The following is a 25,935-nucleotide window of genomic DNA, read 5'->3' as shown; positions in this document are numbered from 1 at the left end:
AAGAATCGGTACGAAATGCGGATTTTTGACAATTTCTAAAAATTTCAATATTTCAAAGGTCGATTCCGGAGAAACAGTTGCAGTCATCAAAGAATCGAGGCCGGAAATGAGTTCTAGAGCTCGAAATCTACAAGAAAACGTGTTTAGTTAAGTTTCGAAAATGTCAAATATTGGCCGAAATTTGAAGAAGGGGGGACCATTGGAAAAATTTCACTGTTCAAAAAAATGGTCTAAAAATCGTGAAAAAATTCAGAGATGCAGATCTCGACATGCTGATTCCAAAAATATAGCATGTTGATGGACACGGACGAACATTTTCGAAAGAATCGGTACGAAATGTGAACTTTTAAAAATTTCCAAAAATTTCGATATTTCGGCCATCGATTCCGGGGAAAAGCTTGTAGCTATCAAAGAAACGAAACAAGAAATGAGTTCTAGAGCTCGAAATCTGCAAGAAAATGTATTTAGTTAAGTTTCGAAAATGTAAAAATTGGCCGAATTTTGAAGAAGGGGGGACCATTGGAAAAATTTCACTGTTCAAAAAAGTCGTCTAAAAATTGCAAAAAAATTCAGGGATGTAGATCTCGACATGCTGATTCCAAAAATATGGCATGTTGATGGTCACGGACGAATGTTTTCTAAAGAATTGGTACGAAATGCGGATTTTTGACAATTTCTAAAAATTTTGATAGTTCAACGGTCGATTCCGGAAAAACAGTTGCAGTCATCAAAGAATCGAGGCCGGAAATGAGTTCTAGAGCTCGAAATCTACAAGAAAACGTATTTAGTTAAGTTTCGAAAATGTCAAATATTGGCCGAATTTTGAAGAAGGGGGGACCATTGGAAAAATTTTACTGTTCAAAAAAGTCATCTAAAAATTGCGAAAAACTTCAGGGAGGTAGATCTCGACAAGCTGATTCTAGAAATATAGCATGTTGATGCTCACGGACGAATATTTTCGAAAGAATCGGTACGACATGCGGATTTTTGAAAATTTCCAAAAATTTCGATTTTTCGGCCATCGATTCCGGGGAAAAGGTTATAGCTATCAAAGAAACGAAACCAGAAATGAGTTCTAGAGCTCGAAATCTACAAGAAGATGTATTTAATTAAGTTTCGAAAATGTCAAAAATTGGCCGAAATTTGAGGAAGGAAAAATTTCAATGTTCAAAAAAAGTCGTCTAAAAATTGTGAAAAAATTCAGGGATGTAGATCTCGACATGCTGATTCCAAAAAGATAGCATGTTGATGGACACGGACGAACATTTTCGAAAGAATCGGTACGAAATTCGAATTTTTGATAATTTCCAAAAATTTCGAAATTTCGGACATCGATTTCGGGGAAAAGGTTGCAGCTATCAAAGAAACGAAACCAGAAATGAGTTCTAGAGCTCGAAATCTACAAGAAAATGTGTTTAGTTAAGTTTCGAAAATGTCAAAAATTGGCGGAAATTTGAAGAAGGAAAAATTTCAATGTTCAAAAAAGTCGTCTAAAAATTGTGAAAAAATTCAGGGATGTAAATCTCGACATGTTGAATCCAAAAATATAGCATGTTGATGCTCACGGAGGAATATTTTCGAAAGAATCGGTACGAAATGCGGATTTTTGAAAATTTCCAAAAAATTCGATATTTCGGCCATCGATTCCGGGGAAAAGGTTGTAGCTATCAAAGAAACGAAACCAGAAATGAGTTCTAGAGCTCGAAATCTACAAGAAAATGTATTTAGTTAAGTTTCGAAAATGTCAAAAATAGGCCGAAATTTGAAGAAGGGGGGACCATTGGAAAAATTTCACTGTTCAAAAAATGGTCTAAAAATCGTGAAAAAATTCAGAGATGTAGATCTCGACATGCTGATTCCAAAAATATAGCGTGTTGATGGACACGGACGAACATTTTCGAAAGAATCGGTAAGAAATGCGAATTTTTGAAAATTTCCAAAAATTTCGATATTTCGGCCATCGATTCCGGGGAAAAGGTTGTAGCTATCAAAGAAACGAAACCAGAAATGAGTTCTAGAGCTCGAAATCTACAAGAAGATGTATTTAGTTAAGTTTCGAAAATGTCAAAAATTGGCCGAATTTTGAAGAAGGAAAAATTTCAATGTTCAAAAAAGTCGTCTAAAAATTGTGAAAAAATTCAGGGATGTAGATCTCGACATGCTGATTCCAAAAATATAGCATGTTGATGGACACGGACGAACATTTTCGAAAGAATCGGTACGAAATGCGGATTTTTGAAAATTTCCAAAAATTTCGATATTTCGGCCTTCGATTTCGGGGAAAAGGTTGCAGCTATCAAAGAAACGAAACCAGAAATGAGTTCTAGAGCTCGAAATCTACAAGAGAATGTATTTAGTTAAGTTTTGAAAATGTCAAAAATTGGGCGAATTTTGAAGAACGGGGGACCATTGGAACAATTTCACTGTTCAAAAAAATGGTCAAAAAATTGTGAAAAAATTCAGGGATGTAGATCTTGACATGCTGATTCCAAAAATATAGCATGTTGATGGTCACGGACGAATATTTTCGAAAGAATCGGTACGAAATGCGGATTTTTGACAATTTCTAAAAATTTCAATATTTCAAAGGTCGATTCCGGAGAAACAGTTGCAGTCATCAAAGAATCGAGGCCGGAAATGAGTTCTAGAGCTCGAAATCTACAAGAAAATGTCTTTAGTTAAGTTTCGAAAATGTCAAAAATTGGTCGAAATTTGAAGGAAAAATTTCAATGTTCAAAAAAGTCGTCTAGAAATTGTGAAAAAATTCAGGGATGTAGATCTCGACATGATGATTCCAAAAATATAGCATGTTGATGGACACGGACGAACATTTTCGAAGGAATCGGTACGAAATGCGAATTTTTGATAATTTCCAAAAATTTCGATATTTCGACCACCGATTTCGGGGAAAAGGTTGCAGCTATCAAAGAAACGAAACCAGAAATGAGTTCTAAAGCTCGAAATCTACAAGAGGATGTATTTAGTTAAGTTTTGAAAATGTTAAAAATTGGCCGAATTTTGAAGAAGGGGGGACCATTGGAAAAATTTCGCTGTTCAAAAAAATGGTCTAAAAATTGTGAAAAAATTCAGGGATGTAGATCTCGACATACTGATTCCAAAAATATAGCATATTGATGGACACGGACGAACATTTTCGAAGCAATCAGTACGAAATGCGAATTTTTAAAAATTTCCAAAAATTTCGATATTTCGGCCATCGATTCCGGGGAAAAGGTTGCAGCTATCAAAGAAACGAAACCAGAAATGAGTTCTAGAGCTCGAAATCTACAAGAAAATGTATTTAGTTAAGTTTCGAAAATGTCAAAAATTGGGCGAAATTTGAAGAAGGGGGGACCATTGGAAAAATTTCACTGTTCAAAAAAATGGTCTAAAAATTGTGAAAAAATTCAGGGATGTAGATCTCGACATACTGATTCCAAAAATATAGCATGTTGATGGACACGGACGAACATTTTCGAAGGAATCGGTACGAAATGCGAATTTTTAAAAATTTCCAAAAATTTCGATATTTCGGCCATCGATTTCGGGGAAAAGGTTGCAGCTATCAAAGAAACGAAACCAGAAATGAGTTCTAGGGCTCGAAATGTACAAGAAAATGTATTTAGTTAAGTTTCGAAAATGTCAAAAATTGGCCGAATTTTGAAGAAGGGGGGACCATTGTAAAAATTTCACTGTTCAAAAAAATGGTCAAAAAATTGTGAAAAAATTCAGGGATGTAGATCTCGACATACTGATTCCAAAAATATAGCGTGTTGATGGACACGGACGAACATTTTGAAAAGAATCGGTACGAAATGCGAATTGTTAAAAATTTCCAAAAATTTCGATATTTCGGCCATCGATTTCGGGGAAAAGGTTGTAACTATCAAAGAAACGAAACCAGCAATGAGTTCTTGAGCTCGAAATCTACAAGAAGATGTATTTAGTTAAGTTTCGAAAATGTCAAAAATTGGCCGAATTTTGAAGAAGGGGGACCATTGGAAAAATTTCAATGTTCAAAAAAGTCGTCTAAAAATTGTGAAAAAATTCAGGGATGTAGATCTCGACATGCTGATTCCAAAAATATAGCATGTTGATGGACACGGACGAACATTTTCGAAAGAATCGGTACGAAATGCGAATTTTTGATAATTTCCAAAAATTTCGATATTTCGGCCATCGATTTCGGGGAGAAGGTTGCAGCTATCAAAGAAACGAAACCAGAAATGAGTTCTAGAGCTCGAAATCTACAAGAGAATGTATTTAGTTAAGTTTTGAAAATGTCAAAAATTGGGCGAATTTTGAAGAACGGGGGACCATTGGAACAATTTCACTGTTCAAAAAAATGGTCAAAAAATTGTGAAAAAATTCAGGGATGTAGATCTTGACATGCTGATTCCAAAAATATAGCATGTTGATGGTCACGGACGAATATTTTCGAAAGAATCGGTACGAAATGCGGATTTTTGACAATTTCTAAAAATTTCAATATTTCAAAGGTCGATTCCGGAGAAACAGTTGCAGTCATCAAAGAATCGAGGCCGGAAATGAGTTCTAGAGCTCGAAATCTACAAGAAAATGTCTTTAGTTAAGTTTCGAAAATGTCAAAAATTGGTCGAAATTTGAAGGAAAAATTTCAATGTTCAAAAAAGTCGTCTAAAAATTGTGAAAAAATTCAGGGATGTAGATCTCGACATGATGATTCCAAAAATATAGCATGTTGATGGACACGGACGAACATTTTCGAAGGAATCGGTACGAAATGCGAATTTTTGATAATTTCCAAAAATTTCGATATTTCGACCACCGATTTCGGGGAAAAGGTTGCAGCTATCAAAGAAACGAAACCAGAAATGAGTTCTAAAGTTCGAAATCTACAAGAGGATGTATTTAGTTAAGTTTTGAAAATGTTAAAAATTGGCCGAATTTTGAAGAAGGGGGGACCATTGGAAAAATTTCGCTGTTCAAAGAAATGGTCTAAAAATTGTGAAAAAATTCAGGGATGTAGATCTCGACATACTGATTCCAAAAATATAGCATATTGATGGACACGGACGAACATTTTCGAAGCAATCAGTACGAAATGCGAATTTTTAAAAATTTCCAAAAATTTCGATATTTCGGCCATCGATTCCGGGGAAAAGGTTGCAGCTATCAAAGAAACGAAACCAGAAATGAGTTCTAGAGCTCGAAATCTACAAGAAAATGTATTTAGTTAAGTTTCGAAAATGTCAAAAATTGGGCGAAATTTGAAGAAGGGGGGACCATTGGAAAAATTTCACTGTTCAAAAAAATGGTCTAAAAATTGTGAAAAAATTCAGGGATGTAGATCTCGACATACTGATTCCAAAAATATAGCATGTTGATGGACACGGACGAACATTTTCGAAGGAATCGGTACGAAATGCGAATTTTTAAAAATTTCCAAAAATTTCGATATTTCGGCCATCGATTTCGGGGAAAAGGTTGCAGCTATCAAAGAAACGAAACCAGAAATGAGTTCTAGAGCTCGAAATCTACAAGAAAACGTATTTAGTTAAGTTTCGAAAATGTCAAAAGTTGGCCGAAATTTGAAGAAGGGGGGACCATTGGAAAAATTTCACTGTTGAAAAAAGTCGTCTAAAAATTGTGAAAAAATTCAGGGATATAGATCTCGACAAGCTGATTCCAAAAATATAGCATGTTGATGCTCACGGACGAATATTTTCGAAAGAATCAGTACGAAATGCGGATTTTTAAAAATTTCCAAAAATTTCGATATTTCGGCCATCGATCCCGGGTAAAAGGTTGTAGCTATCAAAGAAACGAAACCAGAAATGAGTTCTAGAGCTCGAAATCTACAAGAAAATGTATTTAGTTAAGTTTCGAAAATGTCAAAAGTTGGCCGAAATTTGAAGAAGGGGGGACCATTGGAAAAATTTCACTGTTGAAAAAAGTCGTCTAAAAATTGTGAAAAAATTCAGGGATGTAGATCTCGACATACTGATTCCAAAAATATAGCATGTTGATGGCCCCGGAGCAACATTTTCTTTTTTGTGTTTTGCGTATTTTTTTTAATATATATGCACGTAGTTTTCTTTTCTTAAAATGTCTTTCTTTTTTGATTGATGTAGATATCCGTGCTAGTCTTGAAAGAGACTTTTTTGACGCTAAACACTGTGTTGTTGCCATGAACGTATTATATCATACAGCCACTAAATACAAAACAAACGATTTATGCAAACGCGTTTGCTTTGTGGATCAACATTCGGCTACATTTTGTTTGTTGTTTTAACAGTTTCGCAGGAAATTGTTTCTGATTATTTACCACCACAGTCAATATAACTTATTTGACTTAAATATTCACGAAACGTAGACGGTGGAACGCAAAACAACTCAAAGTTCAGTATTAAAGTCTCCATTAAAAGCTCCAACTAAAGAATCTGTTAATGTTTGTACATAGTAACAAGAAGAACACTGCATTTCCGCCAAGTCCTCCCCTACTTATGTTAGTTACAAAGCAAAAGTTTTAATCAGATTTATACTAACAATCAAGCAACTTGTGGCTTTAAATGGGATGTGACTAACTGAAACATGGCGAACTTCGTATGTTTGAAACTTTTATCTTCTGGAAAGTTATGCATTTTCAAAGTTATTCCAGAGAATAAAATTAAAAAAAAAAATAAGTGTGTATGTAGGGACGGTTTTAGGAACGGGCAGTGGTCTTGAATGTCAGTAACTTATTTTATTTCCCGGCATTTCAAGCCCGGTTTCGGTTCCCCGAACAAACCCAAAGCGCGAATTTACAGCACGCGAGCTAACCCCGTCGACGTGGAAAGTTTAAATATAGCTCGACACTTCGCACCTTACATCCTCCTCTAAATCGATGTCTAGAATTTATGCAGGATCAATTTGCAGTGCACTTGGTGAAAAGCGGCGAAAAATTTTCACTGGAGCAACGTGCTGATTTTACTTTGAAATTTCGTGCTCCTAATAATGTCTGAAGTAGCCTGAAATGACACAGTCTAAGATTTCATTAATATTCATGTACCCTTGAGCTTAAACAACTATAGTTGCCTTTGCATTACAATTACCTCAATATTGCATGCACACCCTTGCGACGGGGAAATTGCCTTTCAGATTTTCATTAGAGAACGACGCAAAGTTGTTTATACTTGGAAAAAGTCGTTCGCAGAAAAATGAATTATGAAGAAATTGGCCGAAACGAGACGCAATTGGCGTGCGTGGTTGAAGAAAAAACGCCGTAATTAAGCTTGAGAGCTTTCGGTTAAATTTGAAATAACAAAAGGAGGAAATAAATGTCGTAAGTGAGAATTAAGTAGGAGGGGGGCGGAAAAGAGGACAAAAATAGAATGGGAAATGCGGGTTATAGGGTTCTGAGCGGAGACCGCTTTGAAGCTTGGATGTAAGAAAGACATTGATTAATATACTATAAAAGAACAAGTTTACGGACAATTTAAGCACCAAGGTCACTTCAAAGCGCCACGACGGGTAAGTAATCATGTTTAAGGGTGGAAACTTTAGTGACATTTTATTCACTACACACTACACTGTAACTCAAGGTATTAAAAAATATTCAAAATATTTTAACAAGATGGTGCGCTGCCTCACTATAGTTGAGTGTTCGCAATATCTGGACCACATTTACCACGAAAATGGTCGCAGAAGTAGCCAGCTAGATATCCCGACTTGACGCCATTGGACTTCATATTTAAGTGAAGTTTACTTTCGTTGGGGCTCTGTCAAGTTCTTCAAGGTCATTATGTTGGACACAATGAAAAAAAGACACAAAGAAAACCATACTAGAAAATTTCATTTTTGGAAAAGTCGTCTAAAAATCGTCAAAAAATAGTATAGTTGAAAATAATTGAAATGTATGCTATTATTGCTAAGTATTTAAAAAACCATACTGCATAAAATGCATTATTCTTGATTTTTTTTTAACATACAGGTTTCTTTCAACAATTTAAAAACGGTAAGTTCTTGTTGAGAAATAAGGATTTTGCAATTAAGCTCCGCCTCTTGGTCCAACAACGAATGAAAAATTTATTACATTTGAGGTTGAGGCGGGGGGGTGGGGCCTATTTCTTGACTTTTTTTTGTCATATATAGTTTTCAGTTTTTTGTTGTGATGAGAAGACTATATATTAAGAAGAAAAAAAAGGCAAACATAAGCCCCACCCACCCGCCCTGTCTCAATTGTGACGATCTTAACTGCACAATCCTTATTAAGTAATTGTGTTGTCTAAAAAATCTATATATATTAAGTAAAAATTAAAGCCAAAAACGTTTGTCAAAAATATTGAAAAGAAGTGGCACATGAAGAAGATTCGTGAGAATTCCCGCCCACCCACCCTTTACTTTCTTAGAAGATATGTCACTTGCCAAAATCAGTCTTATCATAGTGGGTACTAGCCCCGCCCACCCGCCCCCTATTTTCTTAGAGGATATGTCATTTGCAAAATAATTCTTATGTTAGCAAGTACTAGCCCCACCCACTCGCCTTTTATTTTCTCAGAGGGTAGTACTTGCTAGAGAGCTATCCTGTCAGAAAATACGGGCGGGTGGGCGGGGATAGTACTTGGTATGAAAATAGTAATTTTGGCAAATGACATACCTTCTAAGAAAGTAAAGGGTGGGTGGGCGGGGCTAGTACTTGGTAAGATAAAACTGATTTTGGCAAATCACATATCCTCTGGGAAAGTAGAGGGCGGGTGGGTGGGGCTAGTACTTGGTAAGAAAATACTGATTTTGGCAAATGACATATCCTCTGAGAGAATAGGGGGCGGGCGGGAGGGGCTAGAATTTGGTAAGAAAATACTGATTTTGGCAAATGACATATCTTCTAAGAAAGTAGACGGTGGGTGGGCGGGGCTAGTACTTGGTAAGATAAGAATGATTTTCGCAAATCACATACCCTCTGGGAAAGTAGAGGGTGGGTGGGCGGGGCTAGTACTCCGTAATACAAGACTGATTTTGGCAAATGACATACCCTCTAAGAAAGTGAAAGGTTTGTGGGCAGGGCTAGTACTTGGTAAAATAAGATTTATTTCCGCAAATGACATTTCTCTAGGAAAATAGGGGACAAAATCCGTTTTATCTTAACAAGTGCTAGCCCCACCCACCCGCCCTCTATTTTCTCAGAGGTATGGCGCCTGCCAAAGTCGGTCTTATCTGAGCAAGTACTAGCCCCGCCCACCCGCCCCTATTTTCTCACAGGATATATCATTTCCCAAAATAAGACTTATCTTAGCAAGTACTGGCAAGTACTACCCTCTGAGAAAATAAAAACCTAGCACTTGCCAACATAAGTCTTATTTTGGCAGATGACATATCCTCTGAAAAACGGGGGGTGGGTGGGCGGGGCCAGTACTTGCTAATATAAGACTGATTTTGGCAGATGACATATCCTCTGACACAACGGGGGACGGGTGGGCGGGGCTAGTACTTGGTAAGATAAGACTGATTGTGGCAAATCACATATCTTCTGACAAAATCGAGGGTGGGTGGGCGGGGCTAGTACTTGGTAAGATAAGACTGATTTTGGCAAATCACATATCCTATGGGAAAAGAGGGGGCGGGTGGACAGGCCTAGTATTTGTTAAGATAAAACTGATTTTTCCCCTATTAATCTTGCAAAAATTTGTGAAATTTAAAGGTGTTAAATTGCAAATTTCCATAGTAACGAGTTAAATTCCTAAATCTACCCTGTCTCAGAAAAATTATTGACCGAGTTGTTTAAAACTAAATATTCAATCAAATTTAGGAATTTAATTCGTTTTTATGGAAATATGTAACGTAACACCTTTTAAATTTAACAAGTTTTTACAAATTTAATAGGGGCAAAATCAGTCTTATCTTAGCAAGTATTAGCCCCGCCCAGCCGCCCCCTATTTTCTTAGAGTTTATGTCATTTGCCAAAATAATTCTTATCTTAGCAAGTACTAGCCCCGCCCACCCACCCTCTATTTCTTCAGAGGGTATGGCGTCTGCCAAAGTCAGTCTTATCTGAGCAAGAGCTAGCCCCGCCCACCCACCCCCCGTTTTTCAGAGTATAAGTGATTTGCCAAAATAAGATTTGTCTTAGCAAGTATTAGCAAGTAGTACCCTCTGAGAAAACAAAAGGCGAGTGTGTGGGGCTAGTACTTGCTAACATAAGACTGATTTTGGAAAATGACATACCCTCCAAGAAAACAGAGGGCGGGTGGGCGGGGCTAGTACTTGATAAGATAAGACGGTTTTTGGCAAATAACTTATGTTTCCAGAAAATAAAGGGTGGGTGGGCGGGGCTAGTGCTTGCTATATACGACTGATTTTGGCAAATTATATACCCTCCAAGAAAATAGAGGGAGGGTGGGCGGCAGAGGCGGCTCATAAGTTGAGAAGTTGAAGATGCTCCAATAGGTACCTACCTAAATGTCAAAAACATTGTATTGTCGTGCTTGCGTTTTTGGTTAACATGGAATTTTTTTGGAAAAAATGAAATTTTAGAATGTCAAAAATGTGTAATTTTTCTATCCCAGAAAATCTAATTCGTATTTGATTAATTTTAATATTAATCAAATATCAAGAATTTCGGAAAAAAATTGCCTTAATTTCTGTTTATCATTCATTTCATTTCGTTTATTACGTCTCAACGGTAAAATAATCAATACCAAATTTTCCATTATTTTTGTTAAAAATGGTCGCTGTGTCTAAATTTGCGTGATTTACATAAAGTAATTTAGAGCAAATTCCTGGCTCTGAGAATATGTTGAAAAATTAATGCGAACATTTCTAGAAAAAATACACGTTGTCACCGATTTTTTTCTATTCTTTCAAATTATCTCAATTCCCTCAATATTCCCTCAGATTTCCTCAGAATTTTTCAGATCTTTAAAAATCATTTCAGGTCCTCTCAAATTTTTCAAGATCGCTTTGGGTCCTTTCAGATCACTGCAGACTGTTCCAGATTCTTCCAGGTTTACCTAGAGTCGTCTAGATTCCTTGAGATTATTTCCGGTCCCCTCTGATTCTTTCTAACTTCTTCTTCCAGATTCTTGTGGTGTTTTCAGATTCTTTAATTTCTTTAAAGATTCTTCATTTCGGATTCCTTTGAATTCTTTCGGATTATTCCGGATGGTTTTGGATGCTGTCAGATTGTTTCACATTCTTTCGAATTTTTTCCACTTCTATTCAGATCGTTTTAGAACCTTACAGATACTTTCAGATCCCTGCAGAATCTTCTAAGTTCTTCCTGATTTTTCTAGATTCTTCGAGATCCTCTCAGGTTTTCACAAATTCTTTTCGAATCTCCCAATTTCTCTCAGATTCCTTCAAATTTCTCCAAATTCTTTTATTTTCTTTCTGATTCTCTTTTTCAGATTCTTTCCAATTTTTTCAGATTTTTTCAAAACCACCGTCAGAAATCCTCAAGATTCTTCCGAAATTTTCAGTTCTATACAGACGTTCAGACCCTTTCAGATTCCTGCAGATTTTATCAAATTCTTCCAGATTTTTCCAGTTTTTTTTTTAGATTTTTCGAGATTTAGAATATCGAAGAATCTAGCAAAATCTAAAAGAATCTAAAAAAGTCTGGAAGAATCTGCAAGAACCTGAAAGGATTTGTAAGGATTTCAAACAATCTAAACAGAAATGAAAAATTTTAAAGATTCTTGAAGGTTTCTGATGGAGTATTTAAAAGAACCTCAAAAATTCGAAGGAAACTGAAAAAATTCGAAAAAATGTGAAAAATTCGAAAGAGAAAATCAGAAAGGATCCAAATAATTTGAAAAAATCTTAATTCTCTCAGATTCTTTAAGATTTTTTCGATACTGACTCTCAGATTTCCTCAGAATTTTTCACCTTTCATATCGTTTCAGATTCTTTCAAATTTTTCCAGACTCTTTCAGATTCTTCTTGTTTTTTCTAGATTCTTCTGAATTCTTCGAAACAGCTAATATCCATCTACCACGATATGAATAACATAATTTTACACGTTTATTTTTAAAATATTAGAAAAAAAATTTTTGTTGGCCAGAAATGTATCTGTCAGAAATAGCAAAAAATAATATTGTCTTTGCTATTTCTATTGAAACACCACCTGTTAATTTTGCTTAAAATTTAGCAATTGGTAACAGCTTTTTGTTGATTGACAACGGCTTTTAGTTAGAAAATTGTCTGAATATGAACGTTGCCAAATTTACGTTCAACAAGTGGTGTTTCAATAGAAATGGCAAAGACTGTAATATGGCGCAAATTCATTGCTGAGGCATTGCCTCACCTGCCTCATAGGACAAGCCGCCCCTGGTGGGCGGGGCTAGTACCTGCTAAGATAAGACTGATTTTGCCTCTATTAAACTTGTAAAAACTTGTTAAATTAATAAAAGATGTTAAGTTGCATATTTCCATAGTAACGAGAGTTGAATTCCTAAACCTGTTTGTATATTCATTTTTTAATAAATCACTAATTAATTTTTCTGAGACGCCCTGTATAAGCACATTTAAAAAATATTAATTATATATTAAACATGAATCACAAGTATAGACTCATCATAGTTTGCACATTTTAGATGGGATTTATGGGGTAAAATTTTGAGATGACGTCATCAATTTTTTGGAAGGGATAAGGAAATATATTTTGATTGAAAAATGATCATTCTTACCATAAATTTAAAACATCTGCAAGATTTCAAAGCAATCGGTTTGGCAGATAAAAAGTTAAATTGCAAAATGTTGTTTTATAATTTTGATTTTTTCCGAAAATCTGGACGTTTTGACACCAGCTAATAATTTTGAGTAACTCCTAGATATGCTCGCTGCACTCGCATTGTGAATGTTCTATTTTTAATTAATTTAGCATTATATATCTCGCTGTCAAGGTAAATTACTCCAAAACAATCAATCTCTAAAATGGGAGCGCAGGAAATTAAAAGGAAACGTATAACAGAAGTGGAATGAAAAACTAAAAAGCAGGTGACGAAGATTAGTGAAAATAGAAAACATGATTAAAAAAGACAATGTTAGCATTTTCTCTAACAAGATATTACTTTGCCCCTTTTTGTCGAAGCAGGATTAAATTTGGCTTCGAGCAGCCGTAAAAATAACCTCTCCTATACACTTTTGAGAAATATATTGGCCCGGTTATGCTTTCCCTAAATCTTTTAGTTCATATTATAGCCCGGATATTCGAGTGAAAACTGGGGTGGATTTATTATCACAGTCCTTTAACCTTTGCTTTAAGACAGCCATAAAACACGAGATTGCCCCATAGGTACTACATAGCCAAGTGAATTCCAAAGTCGAGAATTTTTACTATCCATAAATCCACTGTTTAGCATAAATTATTACGCTTTTAGCTCATAGTTCTAAGCAATAAGGAAGATTTGACGTCGCTTCGAAACTATCGATCACTTCACAACTCGGAAATCGTGCCATTTACTCTTTTGTGTTTTGCGGAAAACGGAAAGCTTTATTTATTATTTTAATCACACTTCTGTCGTAAAAGTTCGCCGGGAATAAATATTTATATATTTTTGCAAGCTTTCATATTCGAAAGTCACTTTATGACACCCAACTTGTTAAAAGTTTTAAGCTCTTCGTAGCTTTACCGCGAGATGCGGATATTTGCTCTGGAAAATCTGTAATCTTTAATAAAGCTTTTAAAAATGAGGAAGTTTTTTAAACTCGGGAAATGACATAATCAAGCAATTTTTACATTGTGAGTAGTGTGCTTAACGCGCATGCTGGTCCCCCCCACTCCACTTTACTCAGTTTAGTGCTTAGTTTAATTAAACGGAAATAATCGATACAAATCTTCGAGAACTAAATCAATGTAGTTAAGCTTTCAAACACCGATTTTCTAAATCTTCCCCTTTCGAGTCCTAACTTAGAATCGGTCGATAAGTACCACCTTCCACACCAATTACAATTCGCTGAATCGTCCAAAAGTGTCCATTTTCTCGCGACAACTACCCCTAGCACAAAAACGCTCCCTCCATCAGCAGTCTTTTTGCATCTACCCCATATTGCGTATTCCTCCCTCGTGCATTCAGCCAATATTTAGTTAAGACGATACGAATGTAGCCGAAAAAAGGGCTCCGCTTAACTCCTGAATAACAATTAATCGAAAATAGCTGGAAATAACAGCATTTAAAAAACGACGTTATCTCTCGCACTGTCAACAGAATGCAGAGCGCATGTGTCCTTGTCCCTTATTTCTTCTCTATGCCTCTATCATCCAGTGCGCGGTTAAGCTCTATCTCGTTCGGTCGCGAAAGCTCATTCCCCTGCGAGCTTTTCCAAAGCTCACGCGAAGTTAATGACTCGACTCTGCGAGAATTTTCACCAGTTCTAATTAGGCTGAGTGGGACGACAGATTGATCGTCGAAAGTAAGTTTGTGAGTTGATTTTTTTTTTGTTTACAGTGTGATGATTGCGGTTGTGTGGTATCGAAACATGAATAAATTTCAATTGCTAATTTGTAGATGAGGGTCGAGTGATTTGTTTGAAATACGGACGATGACCCACCTGTTATTGCCAGGCGAAAACTTGTTTATTTATCGGTTGACTTTCACCCGAGTGTTTGATTTGAATTCAGTTTTTGGAAGTTGACGCGGAGTTTGTTGGTTGTGGTTTGCATGTGAAGACGATTCCGGAAATTTCAATTATGAGAGAACTTTATTTGTGATAGTTATTTGCACGGAGGCTTTGTTTTCGTCACGTAGCTACGTTTCATCAAAGTTTCGTAAGTGCTTTTCGCACCATATTGACAAGGTAGATGGGTTTTAAATTAACGATCTGACCGGGAAGTAATAGGTGATTGTGTCCCTTGTGCGTTATTAAACACCGAAATGTGACTAGAGAAGGGTAAACAGTGAAGTGCATTGAAACACTCTGATAAAACAGAGAATTTTAGCTCTGTTTATTCGCTTTGAAACTTTAGTTAAGTGCACTGGAACGTGAATTTATCAATAAAACTTAGGAAAACTACTTCAGAACTAAAAATATTCTACAATGTTTATGACGTCACTAAATTTTGAGCTGTGACGTTATGCACACATTTCTTAAACGGAAGCAGCATTATCTTCCAGCACACTTCGTTTTATTATAAAGTGTATTAAAAGAGCTTTAAAGCTGACTTAGTATTCACTCATATTAAGTACCGTCTTAAAGACTTAAAATAGTTGTATGGTGGGGGTTCTAGACCACTTTTTGGCGCGAAAGTAACCTACTTCCACTTCATGCCGATACCAATATTCCCATTTTATAACAAAAAATAGCCATTATATGATTTTCTGTTTGATGCGGGTTGGTTTCGTGTCATTTCGTTAATTGAAACGTGGGTGCTCGTAATTTGTAAACAAAACAAAATGAATCTTGAAAAATTTAATCAAATAAATTGAAGCTTTTCTCTCATTTTAATTCAAAACGTGAATTATCAGATACTTTTGGCGCTCGCGTCCAGAGTTTATTTTGTTTCAAAATTTACGGATTTAAAAATGGGCTACGGTAGAAGAAAACATACAAACACGTTATTATTGATTGGATTAATTTCGGTTTTTTGTTTATGGCATTTACGCAATTTTGTGAATTCATGCCTTGCACATATTCCTGTGCTGTCTCTCACATTATTTGATTCTGTGTATAATCCCCAACTTTGATGCTGATCTAATCAAACTGTGTACGAATGAATTGCGACAAGATAAGCTCGCTTTGAGTTCTGAATTGTAATGTCAGGAGGAAGATTGGCACGTTCTGTTTAATTAATATTTTATAATGTTAATTAGAGTACCCCGTTTTTACGCTGGTTTCAAATGAGTCTGCTTTTCAGCAATCCTGAAACAATTTTTTGCTTATTTATAATAAAATTCAAGGATGGTAAACCCCAGTGTTTTTATAAAATTTTAAATAGTGCGCTTCAAAACGCCACAAAGTGTGTCTTCAGTCCACTTCAAAAAGAAAACACCAGGGGTCTCTGAAAATTTTTTCAAATTACTTCTAAAACCAGACAAAAGATCCGAAATATATCCAGCATTTTTGACCGGAGTTTTTACTTTCCAGAATTTTGTGATGACGTCATCAACATTTTTTCAAGGACACGTATATCAACTTTGATTGGTGCAGTGTAATGCTAAACATAACCGTATTGTATTCCCAAAATTTTCTGGACAAATGGAGCCGTTCCTGATTTAATCAATAAAATAAATTGACACATTCATCAATTTTTTTGAGCCACTTGTATAAACAAATCAAAAAAATATCAATGCAATGGTACATCACAAGTAGAACTCATCATATTTTGCACATTTCGAGTATATTTAGGAATTTAACTCGTTCGTATGGAAATTTGCAATTTAACACCTTTAAATTTCACAAGTTTTTACAATATTAATAGGGGCAAAATCAGTTTTATCTTAAGAAATACTAGGCCCGCCCACCCACCCCCTATTTTCCCAGAGGTATGTCATCTGCCAAATTAACTTTTATCTTACCAATTACTAGCCCCACCCACCCACCCCCTATTTTCTCAGAGGAAATGTTATTTGCCAAAATCAGTCTTATCATAGCAATTACTAGCCCCGCCCACCCACCCCCTGTTTTCACAGATGATATGTCATTTGCCAAAGTCAGTCTTATGGTAGCAAGTACTAGCCCCACTCACTCGCCCTTTATTTTCTCAAAGAGTAGTACTTACTAATACTTGTTAATATAAGTCTTATTTTGGCAAATCACTTATCCTATGAAAAAATAGGGGCGGGTGGGCGGGGCTAGCACTTGCTCAGATAAGACTGACTTTGGCAGACGCCATACCCTCTGAAGAAATAAAGGGTGGGTGGGCGGGGCTACTACTTGCTAAGATAAGAATGATTTTGACAAATGACATAAACTGTAAGAAAATAGGGGACGGGTGGGCGGGGCTAGCACTTGCTAAGATAAGACTGATTTTGCTCCTATTAAATTTGTAAAAACTTGTTAAATTTAAAAGGTGTTAAGTTACATATTTCCATAATAACGAATTAAATTCCTAAATCTGATAATTTTTCGGAGACACCTGTATAAGCAAATTTAAAAAGTATTAATTATGTATTAAAAATAAATCACAAGTAAAAACTCATCATATTTTGCACATTCAGGGTAGATTTAGGAATTTAATCCGTTACTATGGAAATTTGCAATTGAACACTTTTAAATTTCACAAATTTTTGCTAGATTAATAGGGGAAAATCAGATTTATCTTAACAAATACTAGGCCCGCCCACCCGCCCCCTGTTTTCCCATAAGATATGGCATTTGCCAAAATCAATCTTCTCTTACCAAGTATTAGCCCCGCCCACCTGCCCCCTGTTGTCTCAGAGGATATGTCGTCTGCCAAAATCAGTCTTACCTTACCAAGTGCTGGCCCCGCCCACCCACCCCCCCTTTTTCAGAGGATATGTCATCTGCCAAGATAAGACTTATGTTGGCAAGTGCTAGTTTTTTATTTTCTCAGAGAGTAGTACTGACTTTGGCAGACGCCATTTCCTCTGAAGAAATAGAGGGTGGGCGGGTGGGGCTAGCACTTGCTCAGATAAGACTGACTTTGGCAGACGCCATATCCTGTGAAGAAATACAGGGCGGGTGGGCGGGGCTAGTACTTGCTAAGATAAGAATGATTTTGCCCCTATTAAATTTGTAAAAACTTGTTAAATTTAAAAGGTGTTAAATTATATATTTCCATAGTAACGAATTAAATTCGTAAATTTGATTGAATATTTAATTTTAAACAACTCAGTCAATAATTTTTCTGAGACATCCTGTATTAGCAAATTTAAAAAGTATTAATTATATATTAAAAATAAATCACAAGTAAAAACCCATCATATTTTGCACATTCAGGGTAGATTTAGGAACCCGGTACTATGGAAATTTGCAATTTAATATCTTAAAATTTCACAAGTTTTTACAAGATTAATAGGGGAAAATCAGTTTTATCATAACAAATACTGGGCCCGCCCACCCACCCCCTCTTTTCCCAGAGAATATATCATTTGCCAAAATCAGTCTTATCTTACCAAGTATTAGCCCCGCCCACCCACCCCCTGTTGTCTCAGAGGATATCTCGTCTGCCAAAATCAGTCTTATCTTACCAAGTGCTGGCCCCGCCCACCCAACCCCCTTTTTTTAGAAGATATGTCATCTGCCAAAATAAGACTTGTGTTGGCAAGTGCTAGTTTTTTATTTTCTCAGAGGGTAGTACTGACTTTGGCAGACGCCATACCCTCTGAAGAAATAGAGGGTGGGTGGGCGGGGCTAGTACTTGCTAAGATAAGAATGATTTTGGCAAATAACATAAACTGTAAGAAAATAGGGGGCGGGTGGGCGGGGCTAGCACTTGCTAAGATAAGACTGATTTTGCCCCTATTAAATTTGTAAAAACTTGTTAAATTTAAAAGGTGCTAAATTACATATTTTCATAATAACGAATTAAATTCCTAAATCTGATAATTTTTCGGAGACACCTGTATAAGCAAATTTAAAAAGTATTAATTATCTATTAAAAATAAATCACAAGTAAAAACTCATCATATTTTGCACATTCAGGGTAGATTTAGGAATTTAACCAATTACTATGAAAATTTTGAAATTGAACACCTTTAAATTTCACAAATTTTTACTAAATTAATAGGGGAAAAATCAGTTTTATCTTAACAAATACTAGGCCCGCTCACCGGCTCGCTATTTTCCCATAAGATATGGCATTTGCCAAAATCAATCTTCTCTTACCAAGTATTAGCCCCGCCCACCCACCCCCCGTTTTTCAGAGGATATGTCATCTGACAAAATAAGACTTATGTTGGCAAGTGCTAGCTTTTTATTTTCTCAGAGGGTAGTACTGACTTTGGCAGACGAGATATCCTCTGAGACAACAGGGGGTGGGTGGGCGGGGCTAGCACTAGCTCAGATAAGACTGACTTTGGCAGACGCCATATCCTGTGAAGAAATACAGGGCGGGTGGGCGGGGCTAGTACTTGCTAAGATAAGAATGATTTTGCCCCTATAAAATTTGTAAAAACTTGTTAAATTTAAAAGGTGTTAAATTATATATTTCCATAGTAACGAATTAAATTCCTAAATTTGATTGAATATTTAGTTTTAAACAACTCAGTCAATAATTTTTCTGAGACACTCTGTATTAGCAAATTTAAAAAGTATTAATTCTATATTAAAAATAAATCACAAGTAAAAACCCATCATATTTTGCACATTCAGAGTAGATTTAGGGACCCGGTACTATGGAAATTTGCAATTTAATATCTTAAAATTTCACAAGTTTTTACAAGATTAATAGGGGAAAATCAGTTTTATCATAACAAATACTGGGCCCGCCCACCCACCCCCTCTTTTCCCAGAGAATATATCATTTGCCAAAATCAGTCTTATCTTACCAAGTATTAGCCCCGCCCACCCACCCCCTGTTGTCTCAGAGGATATCTCGTCTGCCAAAATCAGTCTTATCTTACCAAGTGCTGGCCCCGCCCACCCAACCCCCTTTTTTCAGAGGATATGTCATCTGCCAATATAAGACTTATGTTGGCAAGTGCTAGTTTTTTATTTTCTCAGAGGGTAGTACTGACTTTGGCAGACGCCATACCCTCTGAAGAAATAGAGGGTGGGTGGGCGGGGCTAGCACTTGCTCAGATAAGACTGATTTTGGCAGACGCCATATCCTCTGAAGGAATAGAGGGTGGGTGGGCGGGGCTAGTACTTGCTAAGATAAGAATGATTTTGGCAAATGGCATATACTCTAAGAAAATAGGGGGCGGGTGGGCGGGGCTAGCAGTTGATATTGCTTCTATGAAATTTGTAAAATCTTGCTAAATTTAAAAGGTGTTAAATTATATATTTCCATAGTAACGAATTAAATACCTAAATTTGATTGAATATTTAGTTTTAAACAACTGAGTCGATAATTTTTCTGAGACACCCTGTATTAGCAAATTTAAAAGGTATTAATTATATATTAAAAATAAAGTAAAAACTCATCATATTTTGCACATTCCGGGTAGATTTAGGAACCCGTTACTATAGAAATTTGGAATTTAATATCTTCAAATTTCACAAGTTTTTACAAAATTAATAGGGGAAAAATCAGTTTTATCATAACAAATACTGGGCCCGCCCACCCACCCCCTCTTTTCCCAGAGAATATATCATTTGCCAAAATCAGTCTTATCTTACCAAGTGCTAGCCCCGCCCACCCACCCCCTATTTTCTCAGAAGATATGTTATTTGCCAAAATCATTCTTATCTTACCATATATTAGCCCCGCCCACCCGCCCTTTGTTTTTCAGAGGATATGTCATCGGCCAAAATAAGACTTATGTTAGCAAATGCTAGTTTTTTATTTTCTCAGAGGGTAGTTCTTGCTAGTACTTGCTAAGATAAGTCTCATTTTGGCAAATGACATATTCTGTGAGAAAGTAGGGGCGGGTGGGCGGGGCTAGCACTTGCTCAGATAAAACTGATATTCGCAGACCACATACTTTCTGAGAAAATATAGAGCGGGTAGGCGGGGCTAGCAATTGCTGAGATAAAACGGATTTTGTCCCCTATTTTCCCAGAGGATTTGACATTTGCCAAAATCAGTCTTATCTTACCAAGTATTAGCCCCGCCCACCCCTAATTTCTCAGAGGATATATCATTTGCCAAAATCAGTCTTATCTTACCAAGTACTAGCCCCGCCCACCCACCCCTTGTTTTTCAGAGGATATGTCATCTGCCAAAATAAGACTTATGTTAGCAAGTGCTAGTTTTTTATTTTCTGAGAGGGTAGTACTTGCTAGTACTTGCTAAGATAAGTCTTATTTTGGCAGATGACATATCCTCTGAAAAAATAGGGGCGGGTGGGCGGGGTTAGCTCTTTCTCGTATAAGACTGATTTTGGCAAATCCATTTTCTATGTACAATTTTAAAGTGACCTCATCACATTATTGATGACGATGATAGACAAATTTTGGTTAGCGTTTAACCATCTACATGGTATTCCTAATATAAATACAAAATTTGACAACAATCGGCCCAGTAGTTTCCGAGATTATCTGTTCAATAAAAATCAGGATGATAGATAGACGGACAGACAGACAGACAGACAGACAGACAGACGGAAACGGGAGGCCTATTTCTTTGTACACTAGGGTTCATGATACATCGAGAAAACGCTCGGGAAGTAACAAATCGTAAACATTATTTTAATTTACTTTAAAACATGACAAGGTATCTCCAAGATTCTTTCAAACTACTTCAAAAATAAAACAAATGGAGTCGCCAACATTCGTTGAAATTACTTCAAAAATCAGGCACAAGATGTTTCAAAAATTGGTCTTGAAATTCTTTCAAATTACTTCAAAAAACAGAACAGAGAACCCCAAGATTCTTTCAAGCCACTTCAAACATAAAATGAAAGGGGTTTCCGAGATTCTTTCAAACTACTTCAAAAACCAGGCACAAAGTGTCCACAAGGTTCAATCTACTTCAAAAACCAAACAAGGGATCTCCGAAATTGTTTCAAATTACTTCAAAAACAAAACACGAGTGGTCTCTGAGGTTTTTTCAAATTACTTCAAAAACCAGACGAGGAATTCCTAATAAAAGGAGTCTCCGACGTTTTTTCAAACTACATACTTCAAAAACGAAACACAAGGTGTTCTCCAGATTCTTTCAAATTACTTCATAAACCAAGCACAAGGGGTTTCTGAAGTTCTTTGAAACTACTTCACTAACAAAACAAAAGTGATCTCCGAGACTCTTTTAAACTACTTCAAAAACAATACCAGAAATTTCTGCAATTCTTTCAAGCCACTTCAAGAACAAAATAAAAGGGTGCCCAAGATTCTTTCAATCTACTGCAAAAACAAAACAAGAAATCTCTGAAATTCTTCCAAACTACTTGATAAAAGTCTTCACTTCAAACCTTACTAAGCGTAAAAATTTCGTATGTTATAATGGACATACATTTGTTGTTTATCTTGAGACTTCTGGTTACCCTCAGGGCTCTACATTAGAACCTTTACTGTTCTGATTGTGTATCAGTATTGTAGCACATTCCCGGGAGTATATACAACGATGAATGGAAGAACCATTGTGGTGAACCTATGTTTCGTAGTCGTCTCCGCCTCCTTGCTGCGGATTTCCATAATCCCATAAACGCTGAGCTGAACAAGGACGAAAATTTCCTGGTTGATTACAGCAAGTTGGGAATTCGAAACAAGAACTTTTTAACACAATATTTTAAACTTCACACTAGACTGATTTTTTTAAGAAAAACTGGTCTACAGGCGAAAAATTATAAAATTTAAATTTTCGAATACCGATATAAATTATCAAATTAAAGAAAAAGTGTGGAGTGAAGAAAATTAAAGTTCAAAATTTTTTTTTTAATAAAGATTCATTTTTTTTATCTTTCGCGTATGGTTTAAAATTATATCTTAAAAAGTTCTCGTTCCAAGTTCAAAACTTTCTTTAATCAAACCAGGAAATTTTGTTCTTTGTCCACATGATTCTACTTAAGCGTATATGGGATTACGGAAATCCACAAAGAGGAGGTGGAGCAGTCTAATATCCCTCGAAAAAATGATGTTGCTCGCCGATATCTACATTTGTTAAAAAATATATTAGTAGTGAAATACGTAACTTAATTGATTTAACAAAATTTCAGTCTGCTTCCTTCTCTTGAAATATCAATTGTAGGGAACATCTTCCTGCAATATCACTCTGAATAATTACTTGTTATGGGGAGATGACAATCGACTTCAGTTTCTGGGAACGCGGGCACGCTTCTGTAATTTTGTAATGCTTCCCATTTTCAATTGTGCTCTGTTGTGATGATTTATGTTACCATTAGAGGAAATTTCCAGGTAACGGCGACAACCCTTGACGAAGAAAAATAAGTCCGTCGCTGTAAAATTTCGCCCTTTCCGCTAGAAATTAAGTTATATTAAGACCACGCTCCCGAATTGTCCGAATTCAATCTAGTTAAAATTCCTCCGACTTTAATCTCGCGATCTTAAGGTGCACAAGAACACAACCCTGCCAACATTCCGTACACGCAATTAATTTTTTATGTCGACTGAATAACTAAATTAAAACGCCGTTAAAGTATTCAGCAATTAAATTTTTATTTGGATTCAATGCAAACAATGAGAGCTGAGCAAGGAAATCCCGCTAAATATTAAAGGGAAGAATTGGAGGTACGAGGAACCGAGGAGTATGTTAACGTTTCGAAAATGAAAATACTTGGAATAATTGCGCCGCTCCAGGTGAATTTTAAACACGATATGCGGGGATTACCCGACTTTTCGATTGATTTGCTGCACTCGTGACGTAAGTCAATGGCTTCATTGATTTGCGTCTAGGAAGCTAGTTCTCGTGTAATGAATTAATCAACGTTCGTGCGAGGGCGAAAATATTTATACACGTATCAATTGGAATTGGATTTTTCTTCGTGTTTATGGCGAGCATATTTCAAACAGTTCGGGCAAAAACGGTAAAATATGCCCTTTGTTTTCTCGTAAAAAAGGACAGGGTTTCATTTCATATAAACCCAATTATGCGAAATGTAGCTTGGGGTTTAAGAGGACCGTCGTTACGCGACCCTTTTTTATCTAGTTAATAGGGGGAATTGAATTTTGCCAAATTTGGATTAAAGTTTTACGTTTATTGCTCGCTCAGCTACAGCCGCAAAAAATTCCGACGCGAATTTATTTTCTGTAAACAACATTTGTCGCTGAATAGTGTCTAATAATTCCCTAGTTGATGGAATTACGGATAATTGATGACTCTAAGCCACTAAATATTTTTTTGATATTTGTAATAACACGGATGCAAATACAGCAATAATTCACAATTAAGCCGGTATTCAATGCAGTCTGTTTTAGTGTCCGATATTTTATTGTTAGCTCGTCTGTTTGTTATTCCGTGTAATAGGAGCATTCGGTTAATTATTTGCAGAATTCGGAAACAGAGCGTGGGGATCGTGGTCATACATGTAAAATGGACAGCGAAAGGGTCCAAATTAAAAGACAATATTTATTATTTAGATTAATTGAAATAATACCGGGACACGGAGGAGTTAGATAACAGAGTCGGGAAGTGCTAACTGCAATATTTACGTTAGAGCGAAAGCTTTGAAGCTTTAGTTTGAATGTGTATAGGTAATTTCAGAAACGTTACCGCTAAAATAGTTTGATTTTTGACACAAAAATTAGCTCATTTTTGGATTAAAATTATCTGCTAATCACTGGTGTCGATCTTCCGTCACGTCAAGACGGAGGGTAAGAGTGGGGGGATAGGACCAGCATCTGCGTTCAGCACACTATTCCCGTTTTCTATATTGTTCTCAGTTTTTCGTATCGTTTTTGAATACGTATTTCCCAGTTACTTTCTGTTGAACAAGGTTGGTAGTTTCTTATCGAATTCTTATCGCCTTTTATTGCAAAGTAGGTACTATTTGTAGTCCGTGTCAGTCACGACGGCATGTCGTAATTATAGTTTATTTAAATGAACGCGGAAACTGTTGAATACTAATCTTGTGTGTTTAGTGTCATAGAAGGTTTGTTATATGTCATAATGTGACTTATTTTTCTTTTTTTTGTGATTTTGTTTGTTCAAGATGTGACTTTTCCATTTTTTTTGTTTGATATTTGTTCGTGGACACCATTTCTTTTTTATCGTACCTTTTCCGTTAAATATTGTTTCGCCAATATTTGTTACTAGGAAATTGCGTGCACGATAAGATAATTTATAATATATTACATAATCATGGTTTTGTTCCATTTAAGCAGCAAAACTCTTACGTCTAGTAAATTATAAATTTGATTTTTGCACACCCTCTATCCACAACACGTAAAAAAATGTCATAGGTGTCGAATTCCTCCCGGAACTCTCACCATGTAGATGTTATAGTAAGAGGGTAACATAAGCATCATCATGATTTAGAATTACTTTAATTGTTTGTCCTCGATTTTCACATTTTCTGTCTCTATTTTGTATGTTTTTTTTTGTCGTCTATTTTCACGTTTTTCTCATATTTTAGCTCCTGTTTTTAGTCATCTTGTGTCTTTTTTTGTTGCTTTTTTCGTGACTCTCTTTCATTAGTTGCATTTTTTTTGTGATCTTTTTTGCCGCCTTTTTTCGTAGCGGATTTTTTTGTAATGTTTTTTTTACCTAATTTGTGACCTTGTTTATTAGAAAAATTGATTCTCCTCTTTTATTAGTCGTTTTTTTCTGTGTTATTTATTGTGGGTTTTTTCCTTAATTTCGTTTATTCTTTTTCTTATCGTTTTTTTGTCATTTTTGTAACCGCCTTTTTGTTGCAAATTCTTGTCCTTGTTTTTGTAGCTTTTTTGTGAATTTTTTGTCACCTCTTAATCGCATTTTTTGGGGATTTTGTTCCCTTTATTGTGGTCGTCCTTTTTGTCATTTTGTATTCCCATTTAGCCCTTGTTAAGGGACCTTTCTTCTCACAAAAAATTGAGTCTTCTCTTCTAGTCGTGTTTTTTGTTGTGGCATTTTTTCTAGACTTCTTTGTTCATTTTTTGTGCCCTTCTTTATCGTCTTTGTTGTAATTTTTTGTAACCGCACTTTTTGTTGAATTTCCTGTTTTCGTAGACTTTTTGTTGCGTGTTTTGGACCTTTTTTGGTCATCTTTTTAGGCACATTCTATATGCTTTTTTCTTATTTTTATAGATTTTTTCTGCTTTATTTTCACGTGTTTTGTCGCCTTCTTTGTGGACTTTATGTCCTTCTTTCATTGTCTTTTTTGTTGCTTTTTTGTGTTCTTTCTTGAATCTCTTTTATTATTTGCGAACTTTTTTCCATTTTTTTTGGTCCTTTTTATTGACGCATTTTTGTAATCTTTTTTTATCACGTTTTTGTAGTCACATTTTTGTGTGTTTTTTTGGTCGTTTTTTGCTCCC

At 35.9% G+C, this 25,935-nt stretch overlaps 1 protein-coding gene across 3 annotated transcripts in view; it reads left to right on the top strand.

Annotated features, from left to right (window-relative positions):
• The first annotated feature begins 14,229 nt into the window (after positions 1–14,229).
• LOC135125012 (uncharacterized) overlaps positions 14,230–25,935 on the top strand; it is a 93,912-nt gene continuing 82,206 nt past the window's right edge. The window contains exon 1 of one of the 3 annotated variants that reach the window (XM_064050287.1): positions 14,230–14,370. The gene's annotated coding sequence lies outside the window, so the exon portion shown is untranslated. Of the gene's footprint in view, positions 14,379–14,616; positions 14,726–25,935 lie in introns of those variants that run through there. The other 2 variants (XM_064050288.1, XM_064050289.1) reach the window with 2 other exon arrangements.

Source organism: Zophobas morio, unplaced genomic scaffold (genome assembly GCF_036711695.1).
Source record: "Zophobas morio isolate AGI-343-1 ecotype UQ-CSIRO unplaced genomic scaffold, CSIRO_AGI_Zmor_V1 ptg000008l, whole genome shotgun sequence".
Taxonomy (NCBI): domain Eukaryota; kingdom Metazoa; phylum Arthropoda; class Insecta; order Coleoptera; family Tenebrionidae; genus Zophobas; species Zophobas morio.
Note: the sequence above shows the minus strand (reverse complement) of the source record. Positions and strands in the feature narration are given on the sequence as shown.